Here is an 11,886-nt window from a genome sequence, read left to right on the forward strand (position 1 = left end):
GTTTAACTGAAGGCCACTGCACACATTAAAGCAATGCTCCACTTATACTGGGGGGCTACAAGCAGGAGGTTTGTTGCCACAGTAAAAGGTCAAGCCCACTTATTAAATACACCCTGAATGCAAACCCATGGGCTTTACTTATTCAGCATTCAAAGTATAAGTGCTGATATGGCCGAGAGTTTCCCCACATTGATTTTTAGATGCAATTTAGTAATCCTCAGATTCTGCCCTCGTGTCTCCAGGAGAAGTGTGAATTGAGCTGAGTCGTGGAGCCAGCTCGTACGATATAATACCACTTTGAGGATCTTCAGAAGCGTCCGAGCACATTAACATGACAATAGTATATATTCACAGACCATAAATACCCTCAGTGCCACCTCAGTGACTTCCCTTGCCCTCGGCTGTAAACAGGATGAAATAACAATTACTTCTCTGTGCTTTAATGGTTTCACATGTACTGCATATTTCATCTTCAGAGTGCTAAAAAAAACATTCTTATGAAACACTTTGCCTTGTAAACAGGTTTAATGACGTTACAGACAAATTAAGTGCTGCACCCAAACAAGTGAAATTCACTTCTGATGTAAGTCAGACAGATCTTGCAGTGTTGGTACATGATCAGCATGCTTGAGAACACCTTCTTAGCCGTGTATGGCATTAAAACAGGTTTTTATCTGGCTCTGGCAGGCTTAACAGATTCCAAATGGGTACACAGACTGTTATGGGTAAATATATGATATGGGTGCTCTGTGTGTGTCATGGCTCTGATACCAATCTGGTGAAAACACAATAAAACCTGAAAACGTGTATTTTGTGCATGTTTTACCTACAGGCAGATGTTTTGCAGAAGATACTCGAAACAGCTTCTGGATCTACAAAGGAAAACACATTTTCTCAAATTAACACAGAACTGTTGTCATATTTAGGCTAAATGTATTTATTTATACAGAAATAAAGCCATGCATGGAGGACTTTGTGCATCAAAAATTTCTGTTTAGGAAGTATCACTGATTATCTTTTTCATGGACACAGAGGTATAGAGTTTTGATATTGCTGCAGGCTCTGGAACTGGCGTAACATTTTGCTGTTTTTCACTTCATATTATTGTTTTTCACCTACTCTTCCCATTAAACCATTTTCTTATTTGTTTTCAATACAAAGCACCCTCAGGCTACAAATGGTAATGTTGTTAGACTTTTATTCTCCATATGAATATTCTTGAGTCGGAAATTAGAATTTCTTGTAATTCTCGTGAAGTGAAAATATATTCAATTGAGGAGGTTCAACAGTTATTTTTCCACTCAATGCATGTTATTTTCTATCGCCAAATTCCACAGTTTAATTCTATGCACTGTGAATCATCACCTGCCGAACACCCACCCGTGGCACACTGCAGGTCATCGAGCTCCTTCTATAGCTTCAGCTATTTAATTAAATACTGTACTTTGTTCAAGTGGGTTTACTGTATGAAACATTACTGCAATTATTCATTGTGATGATACAAAATTACGGGGAATTACACAAATTATAATAGAACAAAATGAAGCTGATGTCACTAGCTGTAAGACACTCATGAAAGAAAAGAAAAAACATCTGCAAATGTATTTATTCTCTTTGTTGTTTCTCAAATAGATTGCTACTTTATTTTACTTGTTTTTAATTGTGACTGGGGGAAAAAATTGTCTTGTTTCACCAATACTGGAGAGGTGTCCAAGGTCTGAAAAAAGGATTGAAAAAAAGCATGGTTGAACAATGCGAATTGTGAAAGGAATTAGTGAAAACAGAAAGTGGCACCTTATTCTCATTTGATTGACAGGTTCAATAGGAAAAATATTAAATAAAATTTTTGATTAATTTACACTTTAAAATAAAGTTTATTTACAATTACTAAAAAGTTTGTACAGTAAGCTGTCTCCATGATAACTGATTGAAACCACCACCTGATAAAGATGATGAACCCGTGATACTGCTGAAAGCTCCTGCAAAACCTAATAAGTGGCCCTTGAGTTGAGACTGTTTTGTCAAACAGCTATTTACAAGGTCAAGGCTGAACTTTTATGCTTGAGCCAACATGGAAGAAAAGTCCTAAAAGTGCTATGGCTGGAATCAGGGCAGTTACTGAGCTTGCATATCAACAGATCAGTGATACGGTTGAAAGCTCCTGAAAATGCTATAACGTAGACTTTGAGTTGGGACTCTATGATGAAAAGTTGATTTATGTTTGTATTGTTTGTCTACTCTGTAGGGATGGTATGGCTACTCTGTACCTTTATGGTATCGACCAAAACAGCCTGGTATCAAGAAGAATCGCAACATCTCCAGTCAAAGCAGTACTTCATTCAATACTTTTTGTAACCAGATTGCAGCAAAAAAATACTATTTGTATGCACAATAATTTTCACTTTTTTACTTTCAACACATGTATCAAACAAACAAGAAAAAAAAATAGATACCCTTGTCCATAATAACAATATCAACTACTATGGGTTCAACAGGCGGCATTTTATGCAAGGTATTGAATGAAGTACTCAATTGGTATTGGTCTCACTTTAAGGGTACTGGTTTTGGTACTGGTATCATAAAATTTTAAACGATACCCAACCCTACTACTCTGGAATGATATACTGTAGTTATATTTAAGTTGGCTGTTGGGACAATCTTTGAATTAACTTTCATATTAGGGCTGGACGATTAATTGAAAAGTAATCGAAACAACTAACTTGCTTGTTTTCAGCATTACTTTCTGCCACTCATTCTCTCACATTCGCTCACCCACACACTGGCAAGGCACACATTGCACTGCCCTTAAAAGACTGATTGGCCACACGAGGTCACACAGTAGCCTACACAAACTAACAAGGACTGGACTCCAGACCATGTTTTGTCAAGAAAACACACATGAAAAGTGACAGGAAAAAATGCGAAAACTACAGACGAAACAGGAGTTGTTTATTATTATAAAGATAAAAATTATAAAGACAAAGAATATAGGTGAAAGAATGGATTAGCACACATGGGTAGCAGGGATTATCTGTGCTACAGAGAAAGTTGGAGGTGAGTAAAGGATTTTCCATTTTTTGTTTCCCTATTTCCTAATGGTAATTGGGAAACAAGCCGTTTTTCCTTTTTTCATTTCAAAACGAAAATCCGTTAGCCGCCAAGTACACAGACTCTTTACCCACCTTAATCTTTATAATAATAAACAACTCCTGTTACGTCTGCAGTTTAAGTACATGGACCGTGAAGCCTGATTTATACTTCTGCGTTGAGTCCACGCCATAGCCTATGCCGCATGTAGCCACTCATTTTTACTTGTGCGTTAGTGTCTGTGCCATTCTGCAATTACACCAAAACCCTATTTGGCTGTGGCGTTACAGCGTCCACTGTGTTAACTTCTAACAGCTGAGCCAGCTAACTTCCGGTTTAGCCCTCCGCTAACTTGAATGGGGGTAAAATTATAATCGTGTGGCTCTTCTAGACTTTTCAAATGTTATCGACTGAATAGATCACATTCTGGAGGTTGTGATGCTAAAAAAATTCTGATCCACCGTGTTACAGCTGCTGGATTGGATGCTAGTAAAATTGACTTCAAAGCACAAAGCACTTCCTTTGGAGGCAATGCTACAAAGCTGACCAATCAAAGTTCTTGTGGTCGTGTAGTTACATTTTTGGGGAGGTGCATGTCAGGCCACGAAAAAAAAATTTGTTAAAGATTTTATTGTGATTGAGGTAAAATGTTCAATTAATCGTGATTTTGATTTTAGGTAATATCCTCCAGCCTTACTTCATTTGCAGCTTGTACAACAGCTGCTCATTGTCCTGGTTTATTTTATATCTAGAATGTCTGTTTAAGAAGTTGATGATCAGGTTCAGGATTTTGGAGAGCCATGTTGTCATTCATACCGTTGTATGTGACCAGCCTAACTGAACTCTCAAGACACTGTCCCTAGATCTAAGTCTTGAAGCAATAACAGAGATTTCAATATGTATTCTGAGTTTGTGAGCAATTCTTCATTTATCAAACACGGTATGAAACAACAGAGAGACTTTCTTGCTCTTGTGCTTTCTGTGACTCCCAGCTGCCATAGAGAGCAACTCCGTATCCTCCTAAATATGTTTACATACATGTTGCAATACTGAGGCTAGTACCAGTCCTTGAAGAAGTCCAATGTCTATTAAGTGCTGGGAAAAGTTCAATTTGAACATTTTTGGATTATGTACAATGCATCTTCAAAATACACTGGCAATAAATATATAGCATACATGTTCAGTGTCAATGTTCCCTGTAAAATGCATTTTTGTTGTTGCATATAAAAGGTTGCCTAGTGACCTGCTAGTGTTCACTGTGGCTACACAGAAAGAGCCAGAGCTATTGAATGAAATCAGTGGGTTAGCAGGATAAAGTAATTAAGATCATCAGTTTCTGGAAAGCTGCCAAACCATTTGCATGCAAAGCAAAGAACAAAAACTTAACTGTAATATATTTATCTGATAAAATATCTTTCCATATTTATCAAATAATGTCTCAACAGACAGAAGTAACAAAAAAAAAAGTGAGCAACTTATTCTCAAAGCTCTCATGCATCACTCTGTGTGTCACAATGAATAAAACCCCAGCTTGATGAAGCGAAAGGAAGAAGGGGGAGGAAGTTCGGGCTCGATCATCATGCCCGGTGCACAGTGAGGTTTAGTCTTGGGAAAGCAACAGTGGTGCCACATGGGTAACAAGTGTATTTCACACTGACTCATCTGGGCTTCCATATGGACACAGGCAGGCGACTGCAGGAAACGGCTAACATGCAGTAAACTCTAGACAGCTTCTTTTTACACCTTTTCCAGAAGAAGTGTAACTGCAGACATGAAAGATTTCCTTGACATGATCAACATAAATATTGTCTATTAAAATGATAGATTTTGTTTATTATCTTTGACAATCATTTGGAATAAACATAATCATAGCTTTTTTCCCTTCACTCCGCCTGTCACTGTGCTTGTTTTTAAATTAAGTCAGAGATGGCATAAAAGCTTTTACGTGCTGTGTCTGAGCTCAGGTTTACTTTATTTATTGGATTACACAGTATCTGCATTATTATTTTATCTCCTTAGGCAAATCATTACCAATTAAACAAATAGATCATGAAATGAGTTGAAATAATTAAGCCTCTTTGTTTGTTGACATTTAAAGGTGGAGAAGAAGCGGGTTTTCTGTAACAGTAAACATCATTATCAGTCAGGAGCTGTAGTGCGGTAGATGCTGCATTTTCTGCAGGTTTACAGTTGTGCAGAACGATGAGGGATTACTATTTATAACCCACAGTAAAGGCTAAAGGTAAGAGGAATCTCTCCGTATCGGTAATTACAGCAGAATTTGGCGTCTACGCTAGGTGCAAATCCTTGAAAATGGCCTTCATTATGGGGAAACTCGCAGACTGTGGCTAAGAAGTGAGGATAATGACAGTGTGGGATTAACCCTGCTTCCAACTCTCTTTACTTCTCTTCCTCCAAACCCTCCCTCCACAGCCGCTACCAGCCAACCCCTTCTCTCACCATCCCTCGTTTCTCAAAAGAGGCCCTTCTCTCAGACAATGCGAAAGCTTGCCGAAGGGGGTTTTGATCATCCTGTGATGCAGCGCTGTGTGACAGGCCTCAGACACAGATATTTAGTTTCCCACTCAAAGATCCCCAACTCAGGAGATTAGTGGAAAAACTTCTGACACAGCTGCAGTTGAAATATTTTACTACACTGCAACCAGCCGTTTGCTGTACCTCCACCTCAAAAAGGGAAGTGGATGCTTAGATGTGTTTGTATGTGAATGTGAGTGGTGCTTGCGTGTGTGTGTGTGTGTGTGTGCCTTTTTAAAAAATATTTTTCATCTTCTCTCATTTTTTCGCTGGTACTTATTCCTCACCCCCCCCTTCTCAAAGTCAGGCCAAGGTTTATTATGAGGTCTGAATCAGTCAGCTTTTTCTATTTAAAAGCAAGTTTTCAAGCATATGAAAAGAGGGATTAGTGGTTATTTGGTGTGAAAAATGTTTTGGAAAATGCACTTGAGTGCATTCTAAAATGCTCCCTAATCACAAAAAAGGAAACTCAAATAGCAGTTTTTGCATCTGGGCATTTGGTGATCCTGAAAGCGGTGAATTTTCAATTTCATATCAAGCTTTGTTTATTTAGCATGTTATGTCCATCCATCCATCGTCAACTGCTTATCCTGCGTACAGGATCGCGGGGGGCTGGAGCCAATCCCAGCTGACATTGTGAAAGGCTGGGTACACCCTGGACAGGTTTCCAATCCATCACAGGGCCACACATATCAAACAACCACTCACGCTCACACTCACACCTAAGGACAATTTAGGGTCACCAATTAACCTAGTGCACGTCTTTGGACGGTGGGGGGAAACCGGAGCACCCGGAGAGAACCCACGCAGACATGGGGAGAACATGCAAACTCCAGCATGTTATGTGTTCATTAAAATAAGAATCCTGCAAGTATATGCTGTCATAATTGAATGTGTCAGGATGGAGGTTTGTATTGTACCTGCTGCAGCAAAAAAATGATGGGTTCCCAAAAGGTTGAGGTAAGTGTAGATATAAGGCACTCTGGAAATTTGTAAAATGTAAAATGCTTGAAAACATGAACTGACCTGTCAGGCTGAACCCAGAGCAGATGTTGAATTCAAGAGTCAGATGTTTACGTAAAAGGTGGTGGGCTGTAAAATGCATGTCTGTGGAAAAAATGTGGAACACATCAACATATGATATGAAATGTGAATGTTTTTAATTCTGTCTATAAAGATTTATTTACAGGTTATAAGTAAGAAAAAAAGGCTGGGCCCAGAGCAGCCACAACACAGTTAGTTCCTGTCTGAAAAACAGGGAAAACAACAGCACGAAAGAATTAACACACACTTTAAGATGGCTGCCTTTAAAATTTAATATGGCACTATGGTGAACGTACTGAAGACTGATATTTATTTTATTTACTCTATTTTATTTATTTCATATTAAAAGAAACCCCTGTGTTTAATAATACTACAGAGGTAACAGCATCTGTTCAGTAAGGGTTGAACATGGCATGAGGTTTAGCTCCTATCCAGCCTATGCAAACACAGACTGCAGGGAATGTTACCCAAATAATCAATATACATTGACCTGTCTATAGTGTTTTCTTCCCTGTTTCCTGTATTTCTATTGTTGTGTGCTGCATCTGCACATTTTTGTGGTAAAATATTTTATAAAACTTGAAACCAATCTGAAATAAGGACATTACTTGGTTTGTTCTGTTGTAAAATAATACTTGACCTAGGGAACAGTGGTGTCCATTCTGTAATTTTTGTATGTTATTCTGTACACACGGCATCTATGGCATGTCTGTCCACCTGTCTGGAGGATGGATCCCTCCTCTGTTTCTATTCCTGAGGATTATTCCATTTTTTTACCCAGTGAAAGTTTTTTTGGGGGGAAAATTGAGGGTTGTAAAGCCTCTTGAGGAATATTTGTGACTTGCGATATTGGACTATATAAATAAAATTGACTTGACTTGAACGCAAATGTCTACTAACTTTTCTGGCTCAAGTATCCTCAGGTTATAATACTTTTAGGTAAACTTTTAGAAAACAGTTGCTGCTGTGGTCGTTACTCAAAAACAAACATGCAAAATAAGTATTTAACACACTACAAAACAAAGACTCACAGATGTTTAAAACCTAGAACACTAATTTGATAACAAAACAATTACTAATCACTACAGCAACATAAACAAGATGCTGTGCATGTAATTGAAGCAGACACACAAGGAAAATAACAATTAACATCTACTTGATTTTTAAAAAATGTTTTGCTAATTATATTTCTCTGTCATGAAAGTGGCATTTCATATGCCACTTTCATTTATAATAATTCTAAACATTTTGTTCTTAGGCTATACCTTGTGACAATCCACATTCATTTTTAATCTCACATACCCTAAACATAGTGTTGTAGTGGTGGAAGATGTACTAGTTTATACTTAATGATGCGTTAAGGTGTAAGCATCAATAATGTTGCAGCTGGTAAAGGTGGGGCTAATTTCAAGTTTATATACTGCTGGGTAGCTCAATATATAATAATACACCATAATTTATTAGTTTATTTATATTTTGTATTATTAATCTGAATCTGCAAAGTAACTTATGTTGTCATAGGCTAAATATAGTGGAGTAAACACACAATATTGGCTTTTCAAAATGTAGAGAAGCAGAAGTACAAAGCATGAAATGTAAATAATCTAGTATCTCAACTTTGTACTTCAGCGCAGTACTTAGAAATGTCCTTAGTTACCAATGGATACTGTTTTGCTCATTTAATATCAGTATAGCGACTGTCAGTCCAGTTAGGACACACCGGAACATCAGGACCTCCACACCCCAGTGAACACACACGCATTGCGGTTCGTGATTGGCCGTTAGAGTAAGGTGTATTTTAATGGCCCTGCCAACTGCTACAACTGTTGCTAAAGCTAATTTAGCATTTTATAATCAAGTTCACCTGCAAACAGCGGCATCTGGACGACTTTATGGAGTGACTAACTTGGTTTTGCGGCACTCATGGGGGCTGTAGCGACTCCTTTCGGCGGCAGTTAATAGCCGTTGGCACTTTAACCTGAAAGTAGTTTACCTGTCCTTCTGTGGGAGCTTTGGACCACAACAAGATGCACCGGAGACTATCAGAGCTTCACTTCAAACAGGTATGCATTTTCTACCATTGCTAACACGTGTATTGTGAGTTAGTAACTTGTCTCCACTGAGTAGCTAGCTGTGATAATAGCTGTCTGTGTGCTTGTCAATATGGCTGCCATGCTAACGCTGCTGGATGTTATGCTAATTGTTACAAATTTGCTCCTGGTTGTTGGTTGCTAACTTAACCTTTCTGCTCTTCTGCTGCTTATGTCAAACATCATTGTTTGCTTTGGTTTTAATTGTGGCTGAACTCATTTTATGGTCTGACAGGTGCATAATGATGCTTTCATACTGTTTACATAAGGATTTGCAGGGGAGTGGCTACTCATGTTTAAGTGTATCAAAGGGCTGAATGGTTTTACAACTGCCTATTGGATTGTTGTATTCTTGTGTGTGGGATTATTTTCACTCACTGCAAACTAAGGCCTCCTTGTAGGGTTGGGCTGCAATATGACAAAATCATGAGAGAATATTTTTACATTAAAGTTAGGAATTACCTTGATTTGTCAGGATTAATTTGCTGGATTAGCCACAAATATGCATTCTTGTCTGGTTGTATGAATGATTTCAGACAGCCCTATCCATGGGAAACTCAACATGACTGAACTAGTAAAGTGTAAAGTAATAGTCATCTGCTGCATAACTGACACGCCTTTTCCTGCTGCTGAATGACAAGTGGATTGCTGAGTTTAGATCAGTTACCTGAGTTTGTTTTTCTCTGTCGTTTTAAAATTCAATTTCTGTAATGACACATGTTCAATTCATTGTTTAATCGGACCTTCCTTCCATCTATCGTTTTAAATTTTTGACATTAATTTCTGCTAATTAAGTCATAAGTAATGTGTTGACAGTTATGCTTACAAAGAACTTAAATGAACACAGTGCTGATCTGTATTGACCATGAGGACAAGTCAAACATTCACACAATGAAATAAGCAGTATTTTGGTCTGGCTTGCTTTGTTTTAACTCCTCCACTTTATAGTAATGGTTTCAGGCTGTTTGACACTGCTATGTACTAATGGCTCGAGTCTCAGTCTATTAACTGTGTTTTCTTGCGTGTTTGTTTTGGAATCCTGAGTGGGAACTGCCAGGGTGGGAGGTTCAGTTGTGCAATATGTGTGATTTTGTATCTACATGTAATCACGTAGGGAAAAGTGGATAAAGTGTGGATCTGCCAAGAGAACAACACGCCCATAAAGTGGCAGAAGTGAGAAAAGGCCGTCCAGTTACTGTCTAAGTGATAAAGCGTGTGACTACCAGCTTCAACACTAACAATATGCTTGTATGATGTGTTTTGACTGAGACTCCACTTCCCTGGGAGCTCGCTGTCAGTTTCAAAAGATATTGCATGAATGAAACAAAAAGCTGTTTCTGTGCATAAAAGCAGCATTGCAGAGTGTGCAAAGATGAATTATAGCCTTGGATTGTCAAACATAACAGTCAGAATGGCATTTTGATTGAAAACTGAAAAGGATCCCGTGAACAGCTGAAGATAAGAAACATGCGTTGTCATTTGATGTGATGGGATGTAGGTGTGTTGATATTTTGGGGATATGGAAAAATATCAACACCACCAATATCTTCAAAATTAGTCAAGCAATAAAAAAAGTGTAGTGTAACAAAGAAGCAAATATTCAGTACAGTGTGGATGATGTGTAAAAACTCACACAGGACGAGCATTTGTGCTTGCTTCAAAGAGCTTTACTGTACACCTTGAGGTGACAGGGCAGGAATAGCAGCAGGAATAGCGTGTTAAATTGGCCAGATCTTCGAGCAAATAGCTTGGCCACAGAGGGCAGCAGTTAGGAATCCAGTGAGGCCACTTACAAAGGCCAGCTGTCATACAGAGGTGTGCTGAGAGAGAGAAAATCAATGGCCATAATTGCTCAATAACAGTCCGACGATGGAAGTGTGGGGAGAGGTGACATGGGTCACAGCAGACACAATGACATGTATTTGCTCAGTGTGCAGTTTGGCATTTTTGTACGTTACAGGTCGAGTACAACGCAGCCACCAGGTTGACAGTTTTTCTGCCTTAAACAGTGGTCACGTTCCCATTTGGCCATTTGAACAGGGTTTGCTTGCTGTAATCACTCCTCCAAATACTGGATATTAAGAGATCCTTTCCTAATGGACTGACAGTTAGAGATGCACCAATCGGCCGGTGAACGGAAATGACCTGTTTTCAGCTTGATTGGCCATGACTGGTGACTGGGTCCAATCAGTCTCACATACCTGATCATTGAGCGCTGCACGATGGTTCACGTCATGCGCACAGCAGCACAGATGGTAATCGAATATGGCCACAGCCACACACATGCACGGTAAAACGTGTTCACCGTGAGCGAGTGAGCAATTTGTTATACCAGTTAGGCCAAAATAAGCCATGCTTCCCACCCACAGACTTTACTTGTGTGCAAGTGCTCCTTGAAAGACTGCCACAGTATCAAGTTCTGTTTCCCAGGGAGGAACCTTTTTGGCAAGGTCTGAAAGTGGGAGTTGTTTTGCTCATTACCTAGCGCAGCGGCCTGTGGTCCCAAAACACTGAAGGCCCCAGTGATAGCCACATTTTGGAACCTGCTTTCCAACCAGGTGGTGTCTAAGGACTGGCAACCTACATTTAGCAGAAAAGAAAAATAAACCCCCCAAACTCTTTAAACTGCAAATAAGAAGTTCTCTTCCAAAGAATTCAAAAACTGTCTTTGAAAATGGCACATTCAAATGAACAAGTTTAAAGCCTCACTGTTTCTAAGTGTGTGTGTGTGTGTGTGTGTGTGTGTGTGTGTGTGTGTGTGTGGTATGTATTATATATATATATATATATATATATATATATATATATATATATATATATATATATATATATATATATATATATATATATATATATATATATATATATATATATATATATATATATATATATTATTCTGGGGCAACAAAGAAACATTTACTTCTTTCATGAGCCTTGTTAAAGACATCTTAAAGACATAACATAAACATTAACAGGAAATATTATAAACTGATGTGAACAAAGTTGACATTTGCCCGTTGGAAGACTTTTGACAGCCGTGCAAGATGCGGCAATATGCCAGCCTGGAGGTACACTGGTGCCACAAACCTGCAGGTTGCACAAAAGATGTGCACACTGCAGGAAAGTCCCG

The 11,886-nt window shown here is 38.6% G+C and overlaps 1 long non-coding RNA gene across 1 annotated transcript; it reads right to left on the bottom strand.

The window, feature by feature from the left end:
- Positions 1 to 506: 506 nt before the first annotated feature.
- On the bottom strand, positions 507 to 8,990 carry LOC119889132. The gene is made up of 3 exons (XR_005442013.1): positions 8,531 to 8,990; positions 6,649 to 6,729; positions 507 to 872 (listed from the first exon to the last, which is right to left on the bottom strand). It is a non-coding gene; the product is annotated as an uncharacterized LOC119889132 (long non-coding RNA).
- Positions 8,991 to 11,886: the final 2,896 nt, after the last annotated feature.

Source organism: Micropterus salmoides, unplaced genomic scaffold, assembly GCF_014851395.1.
Source record: "Micropterus salmoides isolate LMB-PRFRI ecotype aquatic unplaced genomic scaffold, ASM1485139v1 Ms_hic_scaffold_5, whole genome shotgun sequence".
NCBI lineage: Eukaryota > Metazoa > Chordata > Actinopteri > Centrarchiformes > Centrarchidae > Micropterus > Micropterus salmoides.